Raw genomic sequence first — 23,972 nt, 5'->3', positions numbered from 1 at the left:
TAAAAAGCACCCACAGTGAGGTGTAAATTTGGACAATCATGCCATTTTCCTGCCATGGTGCTGAAAATGAGCATGATTTAGATCAGTAATGCCCTACACATTAGTTAACAAAAAGAAGGTGTGTGTGTGTAGCAGACCCACAACATAATAAGATTATCTGAAGAAGAGACTGTCCCCTCATCTCACTCTGAACTTGTGTTTGCACTGTTGCTGAAAAAGGCACAACTTGACGAAAAATGGCAAAGTGGGAGGCCACAGTCTGCCATTCCTGTGGCGTTGAAGGACACTGTGTAGTGACACAAGAAAAAAAACTAGTAATTTTACAAATCAACATTGCATGCAGATTAGACACACACATTTTTGGACAAAATTAGTATAACATTTTTTAAAATGAGTATTTAAAGCCTAAAGTATAAGGTCCCCTTATGAGAGTCCTAACCCCCCCAACCCCCCCATCTGATGGGCCCTTGATAAAAAATGAGGGGGGATGTTTAGGACAGGTAACCCTCTCCACTTGATTGAGGGCTGAATGCCTAAATAATGTGTGATACTTTGTGAAACCCTTCCTTAGTTACACTATTGGCAGCCCATCGGACAGGTAAGAAGTGTCATAATAACAAAATGGAAGGACATTTTGACATTCTGCTATTACATAGCAAGAAAATTAATGTGTTAAAAAAATCAAAATAGCATTTGAAAGTATTGAGGCAACAGGTACTTTGGTAACAGTTGGGGAGAGGGGGGGTTCCTAATGAGTTTGGCGCAACTCCAAAAAACAATAAAAAGGTCACTTTGCATGAATTGAAGCACACACATCACATTTGTAGACATTTTAGGGGGTGTTTAGGGGAAAGCAATACGATGGAGCTGCCAAAAGACGTTGTCAAGTGACTAGACTATAGTTTTAGGGGCCAAGAAGAGCATGGTGGGGAAGTTAGTGAGGCAAATCCGCATGAGGACAAAGGGGCAGAGCATATGAATTAGAGCATATTGCAATGATGGTAATTAGGGAATGAGGAAAGAAATGCAAGACATTAGCAATCATGAAATACATAGAATGTGATGTTTAAGGTTAAAAATTAGCATAATATAGTCCTTCAGCAGGAGCTGAATGATGGCAGAACAGGTCTCTGGAATAATGATCCCCAGAGCCTGGGGGGAGATGCCTGTAGAGAACTTGGGGTCCTGAAGGTTCGTCTACGTACTCATCATACAGTTTGTGCTGTGCAGGGGTTCTTACTTTGACTTTGACACAAGCCCTTTGGCTTGTGTCAAAGTAAGAACCCCTGCACAGCACAAACTGTACGATGAGTACGTAGACGAAACATGTTTGGAAAACGGTCGGCTGGTCAGAACGGACACCAGAGAGCAACGCTAAACAGCAAGGCCTGAAAGGACGACCTGAATAGCAGAAGCAAGCAGACAATAAAAAATGCCTTTCAAAGCGTACTATACCAAGATAGAGTCCACAATGAGAAGCAAATACTTAATGACTGCACGCACTGATTATCAGATACGCAAAGACAAGCACAAACTGAAGAGCAGTAGCGATCTGAATCACTAATCTGAAAAGCGCGAATCGTCTTTCACCAAACTTCTACTAAAACACGAGATCAGCAGAAGGAGCCCAAAGGGTGCTGGACGTGGTGCTGAACTTCCTTTTTCTAGTCCCGCCGTATAGGCTTACGTCACCGCGTTCTTGGCAACCGCGAAATCAGACAACTTGGCCCGACCGTGTGTATGCAACAGTTTCGGACACAATCCGTCGGACTAAATCCGACGGGCAAAATCTGACGGATTTGGTTGGCAAAATCTCAGACCGTGTGTACGTGGGCTTAGACTCTTTGGTGCCTGCTCACCACAATCACTTGTAAACACAGAAGTCTGGTTTCTGTGTTTACAAGTAACAGCTCTGCACTCCGATTGTTGTGAAGCGATCTATCCCTTGCGAGACCTCTATGCCTGGCCTGTATAAACAGATATACTCACCGAGGACAATCCTCATCAGATAGCTTGAACTCACCAATACCAATTTCCATCCACAAGATGCTTTTATTCTGAACATCAGATTACAGCAGATGACAGGATACAAACAGATGAACAGGTTGTGGTATTGTGCGGTCAAAAGATGATATTGTCTGTAGTTTACAAGGTAGAATACATGTGCTCTGCTACATGAGGCTTGTTACTCCATTGATGACACAGAAAGTACAAAACACAGGAAATAATAACATAAGGGGAAATAACTTGAGAACACAAATGCATTACCACAAAAGGTCACTAGATGGCAGCATATGAACTATACTTAAACGTCCATAGAAAAATGGTTAGGAAAATATATATATAAATTCTATGCCCCGTTGGGGCAGCACACTCCCCGTCTGGCATGGTAAATGCCACTATATACATCAGAACGGTAGTGATGCAACTGCAAATAACAACAGTATAATTTGCTGGATGTCTTGAAGACCTAAAAGACATAAAAGAACATGCATATAATGCAATAACAATAACTCATAATTTAAGACTTCAAGATATGTCAACTAAAGTTCAAGACACTTTCTTCTTGAAATCACAGATAGGATCCAGTAGCGTAGCCAAACAAGGTCATTCTCCAAAGGGTAAGAGCAGAATAAGTTCTGTGATAGGTCTGATGAAAGTCTTTACAGTCCCTTGTCTTGAAACCTTCACCTCCACTTTACGTACTTTATCATCATTACTATGAACACTCTTTACAATAAGTCCCATGGGCCATTCGATCCTTTCAGCTTGCTGATCCTTAAGCAGAACAAGCTCTCCAGCTTGTATGTTAGGGTTCAGCCATTTCCTGCGTCCTTGCAGAGTAGAAAGATACTCCATCTTCCAACGACTCCAGAAGCAGTTGGCGAGGTGTTGCACTCGTTTCCACTGGTCATAGCACAGATTTCCTGCTTTAAAATGTCCAGGTGGAACAGGAACAGACCCAAGTTTCTGGGTAAGAAGAGTAGCTGGGGTAAGGATAGTTGGAGTCTCTGGATCTTTGTCAGGTCCTAGAAGACTGAAGACATCAGCTGTGGTTTCTTCTAGATAATCCTGCAAGAATTCAGGACCTGTTATCCAAGAAGAATTTGCAAAGACACTTGCAGGCACTGGCCTGATCTGTAGAGTAAATTTCAGATGGAACTGAAGTTGTTGAATCAGATGTGTAGAATCTGATGTCATCTATCTGAATGTCTAGCTCATGCAGTATGAAATCTGCTATTTTTACAGCTAGCACAGTCCCACAAAGTTCAAGCCTGGGAATCGTGTGTTCAGGCTTAGATGCTAACTTAGCTTTCCCAAACAGAAACCCTATGTGAGCTTGATTAGAAGATCTCGTACCTTGAGGTAAGAAACAGCTGCTATGGCCTCAGTAGATGCATCTGAGAAGGTGTGAAGCTCTTTCCTCTGACTTGTGGCGAGGAAGGCAGAAGTGTAGCAGCGTGATATATGGATTCCATCTAAGGCATGTAGAGATTGTTTCCAGGACTCCCATTTTGAAAGTTGGTTAGTGGAGCATCCCAATCTTTAATAGTCTCTGAGAACTATTAGGATTTACCTTGTATGGTAATGAGAGCTACGAATCCCAATGGATCGTATAAGCTGTTCACTACTGACAGAACACCACATTTGGTAAATGGCTTTCTGCAAAGCTGACTTGAAAGCCAAAGGTGTCTTTTAATAAGTCCCACCGTAGGCCCAGACTTCTCTGTACGGGTGGTATGTCCATTCCCAGATTCAAGTCTTTAAACCCTGTTGCATGATCGCCAGGTTTTCATAACAGCAATACTATTTGAAGCAATCTTGTCTAGTCTGAGGTTAGCATACCTTGTGTCCTTTGGAGCAGGTCTATGGCTTCTTCGTCTGTAGGTAAAGATTTAAGTCCATTGTCCACATAGAAATCTCTCTCAACGAAGTGTCGAGCATCCATGCCATACTCCTTTTCTACGTCAAGGGCGGTCCTTTGTAAACCCTATGCGGGTGAGGAACTATTTCCGAAAACATGTACCTTCATGCGGTATTCAATCATCTCATTGTCCATTTTATTGTCACGGTGCCACAGAAACCTTAGGAAGTTCTCATGGTCTTCACATACAATGAAGCAATGAAACATTTGTTCAATGTTAGCACTTTTGGCAACTGGCTCTCTTCTGAATCTCATAAGTACACCTACAAGTTTGTTGGTTAGGTTTGGACCAGTGAGAAGAACACCATTCAGGGATACGCCTTGATGCTTGGCACTGGAGTCAAACACTACCCTGATTTGCTTTGGCTTACATGGATGAAGAAAGGCAGGTACCAGCACTCATCGTGTCTTTGAAGTGGCGGAGCTGGTTCGGCATTATCGTTGTCAAAGATCCTTTTCATAAAAGTGATGAAATGGTCCTTCATTTCAGGCCTGTTCTTTAGTGTTCTTTGAAGTGAGTTGAATCTGGATAGAGCCTGTTCACGATTGTTTGGGAGTTTAAGCCTTGCAGCACGAAGAGGTAATGGTGCAATCCAACTGTTAGACTCATCCTGGAAGAATTCTTTGTCCATTATTTTGATGAACTCTCTGTCTTTGACTGACAAGGATATTCTGTTGTCATCACTTGTAGTACAAAACACTGTGGTACCTAGGTTGTATTTACAGAGGTTAGGAGTGACATTTGGTACTTGGATGATGTCAAGAGGCTTCTCTTTTACTTTGTAATGGCGAGGGCACTGTTTGAAGTGGGATGCACATCCATTTCCTAACATGTAAGTTTTGAAGGAGTGGATCTCGGATGACATACGCATTCTATCCAAGCATAGATCTTGGAGCTTGCGATAGTCTTTGTTCCCTATTTTTGGGAAGTTTTTCAGTCTCTTGAATAGACGCTCTCTATTGCTTCAGAGCTACCATAGGCATGCTCAAGTTTTGCCCATGCAGTAACAAGACCTGCATCTGGGTGTTCGACATGCACTGTTCTCAGTCTTTTAACACGATCTGCAGATTCTGGCCCTAGCCACTTGAGATCAGCAATAGCAGCTATGAAGGTTGATCTCCATGTCCTGTAGCTCTCCGGACAGTCATCAAACCTTTAAAAAAAAAAAAAAAAAAAAAAAAAGAGTTTTCCCACGCGAGTGTGAGCCTCTGATCCTACAGGATTGACAAATAAGGGAAAAAAATAGCAAGGAGAGAGCCTGGAAGCCGCCGAGTAGCGGCGTGCTGATATTTTTTTTTCTCCCAGCGCTCTTCCTCGTGAAGGGGGGGAGAATACAGCACAGGTGGGGGGTGTCCAGAGAAGAGAAAACCCCCTCAGACTTACTGGAGGTCTGCTGTTGGCTGGAGAGAAAAAGAAGCCTGCTGCTCCGAACACAGCGTGATCTCTTGAGGAAGCATGAGAAGGTATGTGCTCTATACAGACCCCAGTGGTGACACATAGGCATGACAACATTTACTAAATAAAGGAGAAATTTCATAAGAAAATAAAAAAAAAACTCCACTTACCTTTCCTGCCGCAGGGTTTTCTGTGGTAAAAACCAACAGACCTAATCTTCACCCTTTACGGTGAGTTTTGTTAACAAACCTTCAGGAGCCGGGGATCCTCAGGGAAATCCACAATCCTAGACTTGTAATAGCACCACTGCAAGTAAAACGTCATGGCCTTAATACCAAAAGTACTGGATCCTGGGGTCCAGCTCTCTAAAAAGAGAAGCGTTTACAGGCAAAACCTTGTTTCTTCTAACACGAGGCCAGGGTACTATTCAATTTGGCCTAAAAGACACTTTGAATGGATCCGGCTGCATAGCTTTCCCCAGCAAGGATTGCTCAAGTGGAGCTCAGCACAGAACATCTTCACTCATGACCAACACCTTAGAGACTGATGACACAGATGTGCACTGATCACTGTTGACACAGATCTGCACTGATGACTGTTGCCATAGATGTGGTGGCACAGATGTGCACTGATGACACTGTGGCACTGTAGCACTGATGGCACTTTTGACTGGCATTGATGAGCACTGGCCCTGATGGGCACTGTGACACTGATGGGCACTGTGACACACATCCTGATGGGCACTGTGACACTGATTGGCACTATGACACCGGCTGGCACTGTTTGGGCACTGGTTTTTGTACTGTATATGATGGAATATAAAAGAAATCACTCGCGCTGCAGAACGGGTCGCTCTCCTTCCTCACACGTGGTCTCTGTGTGAGGAGGGAGAGCTGTCAATGAGAGATGATCTCATATGTTTAAGTTAGAGATCATCTCTCATTGGATACGCCTATCACGTGGTAAATGGCCGATGTGATTGGCCATTTACCATGATCTGTGATTGGCTGGGGAGGACGTCTATTGACGCCTCCTGGCAATTAAGGCCTACACTATAGTCATCATTCGACTATAGCGTGGGTGCAAGGTGGTTAAATCAGCCCTGGAGCTGGATATTTATTGTTTGAGGAATTATTTTTAGTAACATACTTGGTTCAGGGCATAAGATAATAATATGAAAGGATAGGTTCCCCTTGGGGTTTTCAGGCAGCGACAAGAAGCAGAAATAAATTTATAAAAATATATTTATTTTATTAGTTCAAAGGCTTAATTGCCGTCATAAATTTAAAATACGGACTCTGGTATATGTTATTACAGCATATTGATGGATAAAAGATATATGCAACATTTGGTACAGAGATAGTTACAGGAACAATTTACAAATACATACATTTTTCAAAAGCTACAAATAACACCCATGCTACCCCATTGCATTTCGACCTTCAGGGAGTCAGGGTCTTCTTCAGGGGGGGGACAGAACCCAAGCAGAAGGGGTGATTATATTGTATATTCTGCAAATAATCAAAAGAAAAAAAGACTTTCAATAAAAAAGTTTTTGCCTAAAAATTAGCTAATTATTATACCTTATTTCAGTAATATTTACCAGTTCCACCGAACCATTACTGTTCAACCAGAGACTTTTATTAAAATCTGAACAATAAATTTGTGCCTTCTCTCAAAGGGTCATCCTGGGTCCGCTGCCCTGCTGTTCTAACCCACTTCATCCACCCACCAAACTGGGGGAAAGAAGGGGGGGGGGAGAGGAAAACGACTTCACGGGGGCATCGATCGCTAACTTACAAGAATTGACAGTATCTGGAGTTTCTCCAGGCGAACCAGAGGAACAGAAGAGGAGGTTCTTGGCACACCCTAGGTGGCCGCACCTAAAAATAATGAAATATAATAAAATATAAAATAAGTGTTCCACGTAAAGATAAGTGAATATATAAATATTGTGTTACAATATTATGCTATTATATAAGTGCATATATAAATAAGAAATAGAAAGTGGAAGAAAAGTACCCATGTCTCTTATGTCTGGTTACGAGACTGATTTCGAACAAGGCGACCAGGTAGAAACTCAAATTTCTTTATTAATACGTAAATTAACACGTTTATTAGAACAAAAAGTCTGCTCTTTTTTGGCATGTGAAATCGTTTGACCGATAAATAAAAGAAAGCATCAATCCATATGGATTGAGGGTTCAAATTTTGTTTCAAAGTTTGGAACAAATTAGTGATGAGTGTAAGCAGACATGCGGTCACAAATCACGATTATATCATGCCAAAAATTCTCTTCACCGACCTGGATAGGGTACATATTCCCAAACGAGGCGGTGATTGGAACAAGACACTGCTACAAATTGAATAAAAGTGGATATATTCACTTCAGGCTACACAATATCCGGGCCTAAATGAGGCAATCTCATTCGCACCTTTTCTAAAAGGTTATACCTCAGGAAAAACGAGCTAAGGCATCAAGATGAGGGATTAGAAAGAGAAATGAAACAATACTAGTGAATGCAAAGAAATATATTCTTTGGTTGAATCTCAACATGGAGCCACCGTGTGGGCTCAGCTATTATCCCTCTGTCTTCCCTCTGTTTCCCCTTCTCCCCTTTTCTGCTTTTGTCCTTCTCTCTCCCATCTCCCTCTTTTCCCAGGATCATAATTGAATTATCATCATAAAAATACCATGGAAGAAGCAGTGAAACAACAGTGGTGGTATCCATTACTCTGACAATATTTTTCATTACTAGCGACATATGTATTGTATTTATTGGTGCATTGTCACTTTATGTGATTCCTCTTGGGCATTAAGGATCTGCTGAAATTATTGAGGTCTGACTATATCGGGGGTTTCGCTGACTTCCCGGCACGGGGAGGGGAGGAGGGAGCACTTCGTTGTTGCTTCCTATCCCCGGATTCCCTCGGCTAGGTTTGACTGGGGGGAGTACGTCCTGTACCGGCAGCATTCCGTGATTGCCGCCGCACATTGCGGGCTGCGCTGTGCGCTTGCGCAAGTTCTCCCCGGGTTTTCATGGGGAGTATTGCATTGCGCATGCGCGCACGCATCATCGCGACATCACGCGGGTCGCGTCAGAGACAACGGTGATTCCGGGGCATTGTTTGCCTTCTGGAACGCCGAGGAACTGACAGGAGCCATAATTATGGCTCTGGGCGCTGAGGGGAGCAGTGGAGGGGTGGAGAACAGGCACACCTTTAGGAAGGAGGAGAACCACACCTATACTCAATCGAACAATTAAGTAAGTGATATAAATAGGGTGCAGTAGTCAGGACTCTTTCACTTGATTCCTGGAACACCACACGATACAGATCATTGAAACAGGTATGGAGGATGTTGAAGAGAGATATCTCCTCTTCCTTTGTTTTTCTCCGTTGACATAATGTGAAGCTTAGTAACTATATTACTTTATATTTTAGTTGTAGGGCTGCTGCAGTACTGGGGGCTCTCTCTCTTTTTTTACTTGCCATAAGGGGCTAACTTACTCATCTACAGGCTACAAAACAAGTGCAGCAGATAGAGTACACAGGTATTATATTATCAATCATTAATGCTACTAATATCTTCTTAGGCCGCGTACACACGGGCGGATTGTCTGCCCAACTAAGTTCGTCAGACAATCCGACAGACAGTCCGTCCAAACTTTTGAATGAACGGACTTGCCCACACACGGCACTTTTTGAGCGGACTAATACAGCGGACTAAGTTCGGCATACAATCCGCTCAACTTTTGAAATGAACGGACTCTCCCACACACGCGTAGGAAAGTCCGCTCATTTCGAGCGCGTCTCCAGGTAGGCGGGGCCCGCGAAGGAGACGTCGCTGGCCCCGCCGCCTGGAATGTACTTAAAGGGGAACCCCAACGCCGAAAAAAATCGGCGTGGGGGTGCCCCCCAAGTCCACAACAGACCCTTGTCCGAGCACGCTACCCGGCCGGCCAGGAAAGGAGGGCGAGCTAGCGCCCCCCCTCCTGAGCCGTACCAGGCCACGTGCCCTCAACATGGGGGGTGCCTTGGGGAAGGGGGGGCCGCGCGGCCCCCCCACCCCAAAGCACCTTGTCCCCATGTTGATGAGGACAAGGGCCTCTTCCCGACAACCCTGGCCGTTGGTTGTCGGGGTCTGCGGGCGGGGGCTTATCGGAATCCGGGAGCCCCCTTTAATAAGGGGGCCCCCGGATACCGGCCCCCCACCCTATGTGAATAAGTATGGGGTACAATGTACCCCTACCCATTCACCTGTGAAAAAAAGTACAAAAAAAAAACACAACACAGGGTTAAAATATTTTATTGCACAGCTCCGGGGGTCTTCCGTCTTCGGGGGTCTTCTCGCGGGACTCCTCCGCTATCTTCTTGTAGCTCTTTTGCTAGCGGAGGAGCCCGGCTTTCTTCCTCCCCGCCGCCGGCCTCTTCTCCCGACTTCGGGGGTCTTGTCCCCCTCTTCGGTTCTTCTGCCGGGCTCGCTCGCCCCCCTTTCCTGGCCGGCCGGGTAGCGTGCTCGGACAAGGGTCTGTTGTGGACTTGGGGGGCACCCCCATGCCGATTTTTTTCGGTGTTGGGGTTCCCCTTTAAGTCCATACCAGGCGGCGGGGCCAGCGACGTCTCCGTCGCGGGCCCCGCCTACCTGGATACCCGCTCGGAATGAGCAGACTTTTCTCCGGGCGGGAAAAGTCTGCTCATTTCGAAAGTACAGCGGACTGGCACACACACGGGCGGACTGTCCGCTCAAACCAAGTTTGGACGGACAATCTTACGGAAATTCCGTAAGACTTTGTTCGTCAGACAGTCCGCTGAAAAAGTCCGCTGAAGCCCACACACGAGCGGACTGTCCGCTGAAATGTGTTTCGGCGGACTAAGTTGGGCAGACAGTCCGCCCGTGTGTACGCGGCCTTAGTTTTCACTGCACTTTCTATCACTAATACTATCACAGTTACATCACTATACGCAGATGGGGTCAGTGGTCTAAGCACACTATGTCAGTTTTTTCAGCCTTTTTAATTTCTTTTCATACACAGCCTACACATTTTGGTTTGCTTGCACTATTTGTTAATCATTCATGAATAATATTAACACTACTTCATAATAACGATAATCATCATACTGGTGACTCCCCACTTTTTTATTAAATTGCTTTTGTATAAACATATATTATTTGGGCAACTAAGTATTACTTTTCTTCCACTTTCTATTTCTTATTTATATACGCACTTATATAATAGCATAATATTGTAACACAATATTTATATATTCACTTAGAATATCTTTACGTGGAACACTTATTTTATATTTTATTATATTTCATTATTTTTAGGTGCGGCCACCTAGGGTGTGCCAAGAACCTCCTCTTCTGTTCCTCTGGTTCCCCTGGAGAAACTCCAGATACTGTCAATTCTTGTAAGTTAGCGATCGATGCCCCCGTGAAGTCGTTTTCCTCTTTTTTTCCCCCCCTTCTTTCCCCCAGTTTGGTGGGTGGATGAAGTGGGTTAGAACAGCAGGGCAGTGGAGCCAGGATGACCCTTTGAGAAAAGGCACATATTTATTTTTCAGATTTTAATAAAAGTCTCTGGTAAATATTACTGAAATGAGGTATAATAATTAGCTAATTTTTAGGCAAAAACATTTTTATTGAAAGTCTTTTTTTCTTTTGATTATTTGCAGAATATACAATATAATCACCCCTTCTGCTTGGGTGTTATTTGTAGCTTTTGAAAAATTGATGTATTTGTAAATTGTTCCTGTAACTATCTCTGTACCAAATGTTGCATATATCTTTTATCCATCGATATGCTGTAATAACATACACCAGAGTCCGTATTTTAAATTTATGATGGCGATTAAGCCTTTGAACTAATAAAATAAATATATTTTTATAAATTTATTTCTGCTTCTTGTCGCTGCCTGAAAGCCCCAAGGGGAATCTATCCTTTCATTTTCTTTAGAATATTGAGGGGTGTGCAGCCAGCTCGTTATTTATTTCCATGCACTTTCTTTTTTCTTACATAAGATAATAATATTGCCAAAGAAAAAAAAAACTACTTGTAGTTAAATAATAACACAGGAAGTTGTAGTTTGCATAGCAAGCAGTGTAATTGTACTTGGTTTAGGAGAGCCAGAGGTTTGGAGTCTTGGATGATAAAAAATTAGTTGTTGGATGATTAACTGATCTTTTTAATTATTCCCTTCTAACTTGAGAAGGTCCCTCTCACAACTGATGAATGGACATTATTGTACCTATCCACAAGAAGAGTAGCAAGGGAGAAGCTGGGAAATACAGTCCAGTGATTTTAACATTGTTAGCTGTAAAAATGATGTAATCATTCCTAAAAAGAAAGCTCAATCATAATTTAAAAGCACAGAACTTGCTGGACCCACAGCAGCAATGATTTCCTGAGGGCAGGTCATGTCAGAATAATCTCATTTAATTTTTTTTATTGTACCATAAACATGCCTCCCAACTTTTGGATTTGAGAATGAGAGACAAAATAGGCAGACAGCAACGTGTGGTGCGCACGTAGGAAGCTGTGGTAAAAGTGGGTGTGGTTTAATTATGATAAATATTGGGCATGCCATGGCGTTACAAATGCTCCTGAATCGCACGGCTCACCGGGAATCCCCCACGGTGGCTGCTCTGGTACAACCTGAGTCGCAGGCTGTCCTTTCTGCTGCGCCAGTCTCTGAGCAGGCACCCTCCTTGAGTATTACCTCTATAAGAGGTATGTCTGGTTCTGCTCCGCTTCCCCAGCGATTTGGCGGCGATCCAGTTCAATGCAGAGGGTTTCTCAATCAGGTTGAGATATACTTCGAGATGCTGCACCAGGCATTTCCCACGGACTGAAGCAAAGTGGGTTTTGTGATATCTTTGTTTTCTGAGAGAGCCTTGGCTTGGGCTAACCCTCTATGGGAGACGCAAAAACCTGTTGTCTTGAGTTACCCTCAGTTTGTGGCCTCCTTTAAAAGTGTATTTGACGTTCCTGCACGCTCCGCTTCTGCTGCCAAGTGCCTCATGTCCATCAAACAGAGTACCAGAACTGTTGCCGACTACACCATTGAATTCTGTACTCTGGCAGCAGAGGTTGCTTGGAACAATGAGGCCCTTGTGGCTGCTTTTTCTCATGGTCTCTCGGATTCCATCAAGGATGAAATAGCAGCCCAAGATATACCCACTGAGCAGGAGAGCTTGTTCTCATTTGCCATCCTCATTGACTCCAGACTCAGAGAAAGACTTTCTCTTAAGGAGCGCTTGCGGAAGCCTCCTGTACGTTTGCCTCCGAGCTTTGTAGTCTCACCCATGCCTCCCTCACCTCCCATGCCTCCTGGTACCGAGTCGTTCAGTGTAGGCTTCACGCGTCTCTCTGTGGATGAGAAAGCCTTTAGGAGGAGGGAGAGATTGTGCCTTTATTGTGGCCAGGCAGGTCACTTTTTGAAGTCTTATCCTACCTGTCCAGGGAACGCCCGAACGTTGAGGTCCTGTCATGGACAGACCTTAGGTGGCGTTGTTTCGTCCCCAGTTATCCAGAAGCATAAACCCCTGGTTTTGTTCACCCTTTCTTGGGCTGAGTCGTCCATTGAGATACAGGCTCTAATCGACTCTGGGGTTGCAGGCCTGTTCATTGATGCTGCATCTGTTTTGCCGCACTCGATTCTGCTGCAGCTGCGTGACACTCCACTTGCCATTGAGGCTCTTGACGGGAGACCTTTGCAGCCTGCCCATGTGACTCATGAGACGGTTCCGTTGTCCATGGCCGTAGGGGCTCTTCACCATGAGATAATGCAATTCCAATTTATTTCCTCACCCAGGTTTCCGCTGGTTATTGGTTATCCATGGTTACAGAGGCACAACCCCTCTTTTGATTGGCACCGTGCTGAGGTTCTCTCCTGTTCACCACAATGCAGTGAGACATGCTTCCTGAAGGTATCCAAGATCCTGTGTACCTCTTCACTCCCCTCCCTGCCAGAGGAGTACCGTGATTTTAGCGATGTCTTTGATAAAGGTCAAGCCGGTAGCTTGCCCCCACACCGGTCTTATAATTGCGCAATTGACCTTCAGTCTGGTGCCATACCCCCTCGTGGCCGGGTTTACCCTTTGCCGGTCTTGGAGGATAAGGCCACAGAGGAGTATGTTGCTGACGCACTTTCTCGAGGTTTCATCCATAAATCCTCATCTCCTGCTGGCGCTGGCTTCTTCTTTGTGAAAAAGAATAGCGGTGAACTGAGACCTTGTATAGATTATAGGGGTCTCAATCGTGTCACGATTAAGAATGCCTACCCGATTCCATTGATTACAGAGTTATTTGACCGCCTCAAGGGAGCAATGGTTTTCACAAAGCTTGACTTGAGAGGGGCATACAATCTCGCACGCATTAAGGAGGGCGATGAGAGGAAAACTGCGTTTAATACCAGAACAGGCCATTATGAATACTTGGTAATGCCTTTTGACCTTTGTAACGCCCCTGCAGTTACAAGAGAGTAATTAGTAATAGGCATATAATGATTAATCCTCATGTGGATCGCTGTAATCCTCGTCTGTCTGGGGGAGAGAGAGAGCCCTCCTGCAGCTGCCAGAATCCCTGATGACGTGGATTAGTAAGGAGGTGACGATGCGATGAGGTGGCCTGGGTTCTGGAACCAAGCCGGAATGCACGTGGCCAATGTAACATCAGGTGAAGGTGGTGGGCAGTAATGCCTTTCGGGAAATGCATGGCTCCTTCGTCAGACCTACGCCCATGCTTGCCCAGCAGGCTTATGAGAGGGGAGGGGGAGAGCAGAGAGGCGAGGGGTTAGTGTCTGCTGATAGGCTGGTGGAAAGAGGGGCAGAGGGTAGACCTGTTGATGGATGATGGTTTCATAAAGGGCCAGACTCATGTGACTAGACTTGTGACATATTAAGCACATTAGATTTAGTGTGTGTCTGCTTTTAATGGTCCCAGAAGGAACAGACCTGTTAAGAGGAGAATTTTACAGCATAATGAGATGGAGGCGTGCGTAATATATATATATATATATATATATATATACATAATCAATACACACACACACACACACACACACACACACCACACACACACACACACACACAGTGCCTTGAAAAGGTAATCATACCCCTTGAAATTTTCCATATTTTGTCATGTTACAATCAAAAACTTAAATGTATTTTATTGGGATTTTATGTGATAGTCCTTACTAAAATCTAGTGGAATCAATTGCCTTTAGAAGTCACCAAATTATTAAATAAGAGTCCACCTGTCCACTCGATTCATCACAGAGCCGAGCTCCGTTCCCTGCGAGCATTGCGACGCACGGAGACGGAGATCGGTGCCAAATTCAAAAAGGGAAACACACAGTATACATACAGTATAATGTAATCTTACAGATTACATTGCTGTATGTAATTATTTAACATCCCGTTTGTCCCTAGTGTTCTGTCCAGTGTCTCTGCATGCAGTTTTATAATATAGAAACCGTTCTTTATGTTTTTATGCCTAGAAACTGGAGATTGTCCATAGCAACCAAAACTGTCCCTTTACATCAAAAATGATTTTAGACCAGCTAGAAAACAGCGATAATAAATTGGAATCACTCGCAGAATTGAGCGATAGCGATTTGTGGGGAGATCCGTCATCAAATACTGAAAAGTAATGACAGTGACAATTCTGCAACTAAGCAAATTTCAGTGTTTTTAATTTGATTACATTATTGAATAATTTTTATTATTGTTATATTATTATTTGGTATAATTATTTTTATTATATTATAATTTATGATTTAATTTTTCAAATTTTATCATACCCGGGATGTCTGCTAGACTGGTTTGGACAGATTTAAAGCGGAGGTCCACCCTAAAATGGACCTCCGCTCATCGGAATCCCCCCCCCTCCGGCGCCACAATCGGCACCTTTCAGGGGGGAGGGGGGTGCAGTTACCTGGATAATCCAGGTAACTGCACCCACTTCCGGGCTAGCTCTCTGCGGAAAGGGGCGTACGTTACGCCCCTTTCCGCAAGCGCCCGCCCCCTTCAGCAAGTGCCCCGCTGCCTGCTGGGAAACACACAGCTCCCAGAGGCAGCGGGGACCGTCCGGATTGCGCCCGGCGCGGCTCGCGCATGCGCAGTAGGGAACCGGGAAATGAAGCCGAAAGGCTCCATTTCCTGATTCCCATACCCAAGATGGCGGCGGCAGGACCCGCCAGATGAGTGAGCGATCGGCTTCGGGTGCCGACATCGCGGGCGCGCTGGACAGGTAAGTGTCACTATTTAAAAGTCAGCAGCTGCAGTATTTGTAGCTGCTGGCTTTTAAAAAAAATAAATAAACGCGGAGTCCCGGTGGACTCCCGCTTTAAGTGAGTTATTCCTAAGAATTACAGGACTACAATATAAAACACCAAATTTTCATGCAAAATAATTGTACCGCTTTCAGCACCTAAAATCCGAAATAATCATACCACCAGGGAGGTTAATTTCAGTATAAATACAACTGTTATGTGAAGCCCTCAGAGGTTTGTTAGAGAACCTTAGTGCACAGACAGCATCATGAAGGCCAAGGAACACACCAGAGAGGTAAGAGATAGAGTTGTGGAGAAGACGTTTGAAGCAGGGTTGGGTTATAAAAAAATATCCCAAGCTTTGAACATCTCAGGGAGCACTGATCAATCCATAATCTGAAAATGGAAAGAGTTTGGCAAAACTGCAAACCTACCAAGACATGGCCGTCCACTTAAAACTGACAGACCTGGCAAGGAGAGCATTAATCAGAGAAACAGCCAAGAGACCCATGGTAACTTTGAAGGAGCTGCAGAGATCCACAGCTCAGGTTGGAGAATCTGTCTACAGGACAACTATTAGTTGTGCACTCCACAAACCTGGCATTTAAAGGAAGAGTGGCAGGAAGAAAGCCATTGTTGAAAGAAAGCCATAAGAAGCTCTTGGAGGGGATGAGAAGGCACTATATATAAGATTTTAGTAATGAAAACGGTATCATTAGCAGTAATCAGCATGGATTCATGAAGAATCGTTCTTGCCAAACCAGTCTACTAACCTTCTATGAGGAGGTGAGCTGCCATCTAGATAAAGGAAGGCCCATAGATGTGGTGTATCTGGATTTTGCAAAAGCATTTGATACAGTTCTCCATAAATGTTTACTGTACAAAGTAAGGTCAATTGGCATGGACCATAGGGTGAGTACATGGATTGAAAATTGGCTACAGGGGCGAGTGCAGAGGGTAGTGATAAATGGGGAGTACTCGGAATGGTCCGGGGTGGAAAGTGGAGTCCCCCAGGGTTCTGCCTTGGGACCATCCCTATTTAATTTTATTCATAAACGACCTGGAGGATGGGATAAACAGCTCAATCTCTGTAATTACGGACGATACTAAGCTAAGCAGAGCAATAACTTCTCCGCAGGAGGAGGGAATCTTGCAAGAAGATCTGAACAAATGAATGGGGTGGACAACTACATGGCAAATGAGGTTTAATGTAGAAAAATGTAAAATAATGCATCTGAGTGGAAAAAAATATGATTTTTATAACAGCTTACCTGTAGAATCTTTTTCTTCGAATATATCACGGGACACAGAGCCACAGTATTTACTGAATAGGTTATATAGGCACCTTTAGGTGATGGACACTGGCACACCCTAGACAGGAAGTTTAGCTCCCTATATAACCCCTCCCCTTACTGGGAGTGCCTTAGTTTTGTAGAAAAGCAATATATATGTGTATTAGAAGAGGGGAGGCACCACTGTTTCCTGTGATGTACTCGAAGAAAAGGATTTTACAGGTAAGCTGTAAATGGGACACCGAGCCACAGTATTTACTGAATGGGATGTCCCAGAGCAATGCTATCTGAAGGGAAGGAGACAAACAAAAGTAGGGTGCAATCAGACCCGAGGACCTATATTGCTGCCTGCAGCACACTGCGCCCAAAGGCGATATCCTCATGCCTTCTCGCATCCACCTGATAGAATCTGGTGAATGTATGGACTGAAGACCAAGTTGCGGCCTTGCAGATTTGAGCCATGGAGGCCTTGTGATGCACTACCCATGAAGCAACAGCCCTGGTGGAGTGCTCTTTGATTTGAAAAGGTGGAACTTTCCTCTTCAAACCATAAGCTTGAATAATTACTTGCCGAATCCACTTAGCAATACTAGATTTCGACGCTGCCTGTCCTTTTCTAGGACCTGAGCAGTAATCTCCAAATAGATTTTCACCGCTCTCACTACATCAAGAGAATGTAGTGACTTTTCTTCCGTAGAACAGGGTTCTGGAAAAAATGAAGGCAGAGCAATACCTGAAACCACCTTCAGTAGAAAGCTAGGATGGGGACGCAATACTACTCTATCCTTGTGAATGATTAAATATGGCTCTTTACAAGAAAGTGCCGCCAATTCTGATACCCTTCTTGCAGAGGAAATGACTACCAGAAAAACTAGCTTCCTTGTCAAAAGGACCAAGGGAATATGTCTTATCGGCTCTTGTCTTAAAGGCTGTTTATGTAATGCAGACAGAACTAAATTCAAGTCCCAAGGGTTCAGGGGTGCTCTAACCGGTGGATTAAGCCATGTTACCCCCTGTATAAAGCTTTGGACCAAAGAATTCGAAGCAAGCGGACGTTGAAACAATACCGATAAGGCCAAGACCTTATCTTGGCCTTGATCTTGATAGTACTCAAAGCCAGCTTCATCTCTAACTCAATTTGCAGAAAAGCATGGATTCTACCAATGATATACTTTCTGGGATGCCAACCCCTGGATTCACACCAGAAAACATATGCCTTCCAGACTGTATAATAAATGACTCTGGAAGCTGGCTTCCTTGCATTAATTAAGGTAGATATCACTGAACCTGAAAGCCCATGATTCTTCAGAATGTGTGGTTCAATAGCCAAACTGTAAAATTTTGAATTTGTAAGGTAGAATGGAACACTGGTCATTGTGATAGCAGGTCTGGACGTGGTGGTAGGGTCCATGGGGCCCCTACCGTCATCTTTACTATTTCTGCATACCAAGATCTTCTGGACCACGCTGGAGCCACCAGAAGCACCAACTTTTTTTCCTGCTTGATCCTGCAAAGAAGTCGTGGTAGCAGCAGAATAGGAGGGAATGCATAAATCGGTGAGAGCTGATCCCACGGTGTCACCAATGCATCTGTCCCGCATGCAAGTGGATCCCTTGTTCTTGACACAAAGTTGGCGATCTTGTTGTTGAACCTGGACGTAAACAGATCTACGTCTGGCATCCCCCATCTTGGCATATAGTCAGGAAGATGTCAGGGTGAAGAGACCATTCCCCTGGGAACAACTGCTGGCAACTTAAGTAGTCCGCCTGCCAGTTCTCTACCCCTGGAATGAAGATTGCCGATGTGCACAGCACATGCTTTTCTGCCCAGGTTATGATCTGGTTTACCTCTCCCTGGGCTGCACGACTTCTGGTGCCCCCTCAGTGATTGATATAAGCCACTGCTGTGGCATTGTCAGATTGGATCCTGACAGGACAACCCTGCAACCTGAATGTCCAGACTTTTAGGGCTAGATACGCTGCCCGAATCTCTAGAATGTTGATGGGTAAGGTCCTCTCGGTTCGGGACCATTTCTCTTGGACGGTCGTCTCTTCCAGAACTGCTTCCCAACCCGAAAGGCTGGCATCTGTTGTTACCACTTTCCAGGTAACTTGTAAGAAGGATTTCCCTTTCTGCAGATTCTTGGGTATCAACCACCAACTGAGGCTCTGACGCACTATTGGTGATAAACTCATCGGAAAATCTAGCGCCTCGACTTTCTTATTTTAGCCAAACAGGATACTGTTTTGCAGCAGTCTTGAATGAAACTGAGGATGGGGAACCCGCTTTGCATGAAGCCACCATCTTTCCCAACAACCTCATACAAAGGCAAATAGAAGGACTCTTCTTCGCCCTGACTACCTGAACCAGCTCCTTTATGGCGCAGAATTTTTGCCTGGGGTAAAAACACCCTCTTCTGGGTTGTATCTATAACCAGACCCAAGTACTCTAGTCTTCTTACTGGTTTTAAAAAAAACTTCTCTAAGTTGAGGACCCAACCTAGGTATTCCAGGTAGTTGACTATGGTGACCAAGCTTTGATCTAAGCGGGCTACCAACCAGTCTATTAAGAGCAGGTTGTCTAGGTAAGCATTAATCGTTATATCCTGGGCCCTTAATCTGGCCAGAAGAGGGGCCAGGACCTTTGTAAACACCCAAGGTGCAGTAGCTAGACCGAAAGGTAGAGCTACAAACTGAAAATTACGTTTTTCCACTTCGAAATGCAGATATTTCTGATTAGCGGGGAAAATAGGTACATGCAGGTATGCACCCTTGATGTTGATTGATGTCAGAAGTTCTCCTCCTTGTAGGATGGAGATACTGATCGTATTGATTCCATGTGAAAAGATTGAATTTTTAGGAACTGGTTTAGATCCTTGAGATCTAGAATGGATTTGATATCTCCATTTGGTTTTGGTACCATGGAAAGGTTTGAATAAAACCCCAACCCCTGCTCTTTCATGGGAACCACCATGATTACTTTTTGAGACAAAAGTCACTCCAACGCTTGAAGGAGAGACTTATTTTCCTCTGGGTCTTTGGGACATTTGATCTGAGGAAATGAGGAGATGGGAATTCTCAGAACTCGTTTGTAACCTAGAGTTATTGTGGAGACCATCCATCTGTCCTGAAAATCCTCCTGCCAGACCTTTGAGAATGGTAACATTCTTCCCCTCACTCAAAAGAGCGGGGGCACCCCTTCATAAAGAGGCTTTAGCATTCTCTCTTGTAGGTTTCCTCCCCCAGGACTTCTTTTGTCCCTGGAGTTGACTATGAGTTTTACCTCTTGAACCTGATGGTGGAGGCTGTCGCGACTGCCTGGAGGCTGATTTCCCTGGCATTGGAGAAAAAGCCTGTTTAAATGAGGGACGTTTACGCCTTTTTTTAACTAGCAAAAGAGTACTTTTCCCACTTGAAATCTTTTGGATATAACTGTCCAAATCATCCCCAAACAACCTTATGCCACAAAAGGGAAAACCAGCCAGGAGCTTTTTGCATGGCGCTTTGGCTGACCAATTTTTCAACCATAAGATTCTACGCATATGCACCAACCCAAGGCGAGAGGCCTGAAGGATAGAATCTCTGATTGTGTCAACTGCAAAACACAAAGCCACTGGCAGCTTGGCAAACTCCTGGGCCTGCTGTTCAGGGAAAGCCTTGAGCACCTGTTTCAAGTGGTCTCTCAAGGACTGTCACACCCCAACTGCCGCCACTGCAGGTTGAGCTACTGAACCTGCCAAGAAAAAAATGTTTTTTAACAGGAATTCAAACGTTTTATTGGTTGGATCCCTAAGCATTTTAACATTGTCAACAGGACAAGTCAAACTTTTATTTACAGAGGATATAGCAGTGTCAATTGCTGGTATACCCCACATCTTTATAAATTTTTCCTCCATAGGATAAAATGTTGAAAACTTTTTAGGAAGGAAAAAATGTTTATCTGGCTGATCCCACTCACAATAAATAAGCTTTTCCAGCAATGAATGAACAGAAAAAGCATGCACAGCTTGAGGAGGGTTCAGTGAACCCAAAGAAGAAGTGGGCTTTTCAACCGACTCGGTTACGGGTGATTTAAATGTGGAGCGGACCATTTCAGTAAGAGAATGCACTAGCAATTTCTCAGCCTGTGAAGCTGAAGAGGATCCTTCCCCACTTGATCCCTCAGAAGAGGAGTCATCAGTCTCTTCCTGGTCCCCTGAGGGGGATTCGTCTCCCCTTCCACCGAGTTCCTCTGTTTGAGGGTCCTGGGTGGTAGAAGGGGACCTAATGCATTTTCTTCCACTTTGTGATGATGCGATTAAGGCCACTAATCTTTCCTCCAATCCACTCATGGCTGAGGAAAAAAACTCCTGAGTAATATATACAGGGGCTGAAATGCCAGAAGCAGTTGCAGCCCCTAACCACTCTGACCAGCCTCCCTATGGTCTTTCAGGGGGAGATGGTGTTGCTGAGCACCCCCCCCCCCCCGGTCCTCAGAACCTGAGGGAGATCCCTTTCAGCCCCTATTTTTCAGGGTATATGTAACCTCCCCTTCTGCCTATGGTGCTAAGCACAAATGCAGAGGCACTACCAGAAATGAACCCACTGCTGAGCAAAATAGTTCAGCAACTGCCGCTGTTATCAAGGCTTGGTCTGATGCTAAGTAAACGTGCCTGGGAATTCCTGTGTCACCCACAATCACATGCCATCCATCTGCTCTGTGCCCCTCCTTTAGCTATGTGCACCTGCAAAAAGTGCACCTTCATAGCTATGCATAGCCTGCATTGGGGGCGTTGAACCACGCTGACGCCGCACTGATGCTCCGTGTAGCGGATCTCCAAGTCCGCTGGGGAATCCTTGAAGCTGAGGAAATGCTAACTTATCCACGGCCACCTTTTACTCCCCCCCCCCCGTAACTGGACGACACAGTTCGGGGAGTCAACAACTTTATTTAGCCACAGCTGGCTTTTTAACTCACAGGGGTTTCTTAACTAATTTTTAGAGGCATTGCCCCTACGTGCCTTACCCATGATTAGGAGTGTAATTACATCCCGTAGCAGATAATAGGTGAATTCATTAACACACTGAACAATAGGTGAATGGAAAGCTGCCTCAGACCCCACTTAACCCAATTTACTTATTCAGACATCAGTAGACATTCTGTCTCTACACCTCCTGGAATGCCCATTTTAGGAGTTATAGTTCCTGGATATCAACTTCACAGTGTAACTGGGACTAGATCTTTATATTTCATGAGAGCTATTGTGAATGAATATTTACTGTCCCATTTGAAGTGATCCAAACCATTTCTCAGTGTTCAGTATTTCGCTACACTGCTCCCCCTTACCCGCAAGCCAACATACACAGTCTGATCCTTATTAGATTGGCTTGGGGGATGTCCGGGGAGTACTCACGGATCACTTTTTCAGTTCAGTTTGCCATGATAATCTGTCAGCATTGCCGTTCTGTTTCCCGGAGCAGTAGTGGATAGTAAAGTCATACAGTTGTAACGCCAGACTCCAGCGTGGCAACCGGGCATTGTCCCCTACCACTCGATTTAGCCATACCAACGGGTTGTGGTCTGTGAGTAGGGTGAACTGCTGTCCGTACAAGTAGGGCTGAAGCTTCTTCAGGGCCCACACCACAGCCAGACATTATTTTTCTATGGCGGCGTAGCTCACTTCCCTGGGGAGAATCTTCCTGCTCAAGTAAACTACGGGGTGTTCTCCGCCATCTTCTCCAACCTGGCTCAGTACCGCTCCCAATCCAAACATCCATGAAGCATCAGTGAAAATTGGGTATCCATATTCAATCATTCAATTCAATTGAAGTTGCATTTGGCTAATCAGATGGAGTCCCAACATGTTTCGCCTAAACAAATTTTGCTTAAATCCATTCTATCTTTTTAATAATAAGCTTTATTTCAATTCAATTCTCTAATCCATTGTCAATATGGAGGGTTTGGGCTGCACTAGGTTTCGGGACTCATCTCACAGTTTTGTTTTGTTTTGTTCACAGTGAATTTCTTATTTGTTGTAACCACTTGACGTTGATTATTGGCTCCCCTGAAGAAGCCTTTGTTTAGGCGAAACATGTTGGGACTCCATCTGATTAGCCAAATGCAACTTCAATTGAATTGAATGATTGAATATGGATACCCAATTCTGAATCATCAACGTGGTTTATTTGCTACTTCGAATACTTGTTTTGTATTTTAAAGAATTGTGTTTAATTAATTAATAAATACATTTTTCTACTTTTATCATATGTTATACTATCTTTATTTCTGTACCCCTAAACTGGGGTTTTCTTCAAAAATAAGTGAATAGCACCGTAATAATCCCGTTTTGTCCTCCTTTATCTTTCTATCCAACTACTTTGGGATGAGGTGCCTTGATAATTTTTTGCTCTGCCTGATTTTTTCTCTTTCTTTTCGCCTTTACAAATAACCGGTGTCTAAAACACACCTTCAATCAGGCGCGGCATATAATTATTCAAGATTCCTGTGGTTTTCTTCTTTTCTCTCAACCTTCTCCCTTTTCTTCATTTGAAGCTTTTTGGGCTAAGGTTGAATATATTAGCAATCAAACACTTTGTATTTTTTAGCATAATCTGTTTAGTTTTGATAATACTATGTGTTTTTTAACAATAAATTTGTGCAATAAGTAAATATTGTTTTTTTTCCCCCATCTCTCCTTCCCCCCCCCCCCCTTTCTCCTTTATTCCTCTTCTTTTTCTTTTTTCCTTCCCAGTATGGCAGCGTTTTGTGGGAGTGCCTGGGAGGGCCTTATGACAAAAGTTCAGGCTTCTAGAAAAGGCGCTAATATCACAGACGCTGAATTAGATCGGTCTTTTATGAGATTACAACGTCTTCTAGAACAAAAAGCTAGGATGTATTGGCACAACACCTATTTAGAAAAATACTCCGAATACCAGGTTGTTCCCTGGGGTCTAAGAATTCAGATTTTCCCCAATATGAATAAAATCAGTGACTCTTTGAAAAACTCTTGGGAGGACAACCTCCAATCTTGTTCTTTTCAAATGATCTCACTGATAGTGAAGCAATATGAAATAGAGCTGGAACAGCTTGATCTCCAAATTAC

This window comes from Lithobates pipiens, unplaced genomic scaffold, assembly GCF_037356315.1.
Source record: "Lithobates pipiens isolate NorthernLeopardFrog02 unplaced genomic scaffold, aLitPip1_a1.2 Scaffold_23, whole genome shotgun sequence".
Classification (NCBI taxonomy): domain Eukaryota; kingdom Metazoa; phylum Chordata; class Amphibia; order Anura; family Ranidae; genus Lithobates; species Lithobates pipiens.
This window is presented reverse-complemented; position numbering follows the sequence as displayed.